Here is a 2,500-nt window from a genome sequence, read left to right on the forward strand (position 1 = left end):
AACAGTAGAGGAAATAAGTGAAGATACTTAAAGAGAAAGAAGGAAAGGAGAAAAAAAAATATGTTTATGTGTGTCTACATAAGGAAAGTGAATGAAAATCTTTTCCAAGTGTAAAGGCGAGGCCAAGATAAAGATCTCAGCCCTGGACGCAACCTCGAAAATGCAGGTGCGATACCAAGAATGCGATATCAAAATATTGTTTATTTGCAGTCAGAATGCATACTGCACTGCCTGCATATGAGATATAGACCCGCGATTTCACTCAATGCACGGAGACAACCTATACTTTTTTTTTTTTTTTTTTTTTTACGTGATTGAGGGCGTTAAAACCAACGTCGGGCCTTGGTAAACAGACGGACGCATTGACACACTCTCTTGTTTTCCCTTCTCTTCTTTTATTTTATCTTCGTTCGCGGCGTGTGTGTTTGTTTACTTCTCTCTCACGGTCCGTCGGTTTTATTTTATAAACCGCTATTTGCTTCAGTTTAGAAATCGTAGAAATCACGTTTAGGAAAGTACTTACCTGTTGCTAGGTTAAGTCCTTCACTGTCTGAAAATGGCCTTTTAAAAATGGCGACAACAACAAAAAGAGTATCTTGCCAAGTTTACGGAAAGGTAAAATAATTGCAGTGTCCGAAAAATCGCCCGGAAAAAGTCAAGTCTGCATGAAAAAGAGAACCACTCGCTTGACTTTAAACATACATTATTTATATATGGTATTCAAGAGGTCAAAGGAAAGATTAGAGACTCTATTTTGGATCACTCAAGGTTACGGAATGCTGAAATTTGTGCGCCTGAATCTTGTGAAAATGATTCAATATGTCAAGACGTGGTTGAGCCAAGTATTTCCGCGTCAGAATGAATAAAAGGAATGGTTTCTGGGCTCTGTCATGAATGCGAGTTTAAGATAATAGAACAAATGAGAAGAGTGACAATGCGGTTCCATTATGTGCTTTGCTTTTGTTTCAACCCGGAAGCTGTCTTTGGTCACACTTTGATAGACTGGTATTTCGTGGCGTTACGGAATGAGCGAGTAGCAACTAAGGGACTATTGTTTGTTATATAAAAGCTATTTTATTTGGTCTTGTGTTCTAGTAGAGTAACAGCGACACATATCACACATGCACGCTCACGTACCCACGCACACATACAGACACACGCGCACGCGCACACCACCCACCCGCACACACATATTCACGGGCACACATACAAACACACACTCACACAGACACAACACACACATACACGCATACGGTATGTGCATGTATGTTTATGTGTGTGACTGGGTGTATGTGAGCATTTATAAGTAGACACACGTATAAGATCACCAGGGAAATAGATATATAAATCTATTAACAGGTGCTTGTGTGCAAACATACATACACTGTATACATACACACACACGCATATTTACCATACACTGTATACATACACACAGACGCATATTTACAAATACCCCGACATACATAAACACGTATACACATCCACAAATTCTCACGCCATGATGATGAGCCCTTCTGTCTTCAAAGAGGAAACGGAAACCCTGATTCACGCAAATTAAAGTTCAACATCGTAACCTAAGAAGGTCAGCCTCGCGCCGGGCTGGTCAGGTGGCTCAACAGCAGGTCGGTAAACTTGCACCGTCATGGTCCCCTGCCACCGTGATGTGGCTTCTTGGCGTTTTTTTTTTTTTTTTTTTTTTTAATCTTTTTTGCCTTTGATGAGTATTTGCCCGCTTTTTAAAAACCTGTATTTCCTTTTTTTTTGTCTTTGCGTGATCGACGGCCAAGACGAGTTCGATTTTCGGATCGTCCGGACAGATTCGAACCGACGAATCTGTAACGGTTGGCGGTTCGGTTAGAACACGCCGCGGCTTTCATAGCTGTACATTCTCCTTCGCTGAGTCTTTGTCAATGTCTTCTTTTTCTCTCTCCCTTTTTTATTTTGTAGCCTGAGGAAAGTCTATTGAGAAGGTCTTATCTACGGCTTACTTTCCCCATCTTACAACTTCCCTTGCTCGCGCGGGGAGTTGAAAGCGAAGGTTGTCTGAGGTAAGTAAACATGAGGAAGTTTTGTTGTGGTTTTGCGGGAAGGGGAATATAGGTCGTATGTGGTTTCAGGGAATGACCACGCAAAACGGGGAGTCCTGTGTGAAAGTCTGATGCATTCCAAAGCATTATTAGGTTGATACGACTCTCTTTTATTGATATATAACGATAATGGTAGAAGTGACTGTGCACGTGAGTTACTGAATGCTAAGGCAATGCAGATGAACGTTTGTTTTTTTTAACCTATGGTGCTGTAATATACTATCATTTTCCTTATATAGCGTAAATGAAATAGGAGAATTTACGCATTATGGATGAATAAAGTTGTGTAAAAAAGAGAAGAAATGTGTGTGTGTGTGTGTGCATGTTTTAATAATGCGTCAGTGATTATGACTATACCTCAGTAAAATAGATGAGGATACGAGTTTTAATGAATAAAAGTCACGACTCAT

The sequence above is a fragment of the Penaeus vannamei genome, chromosome 9 (assembly GCF_042767895.1).
Source record: "Penaeus vannamei isolate JL-2024 chromosome 9, ASM4276789v1, whole genome shotgun sequence".
Lineage (NCBI taxonomy): Eukaryota > Metazoa > Arthropoda > Malacostraca > Decapoda > Penaeidae > Penaeus > Penaeus vannamei.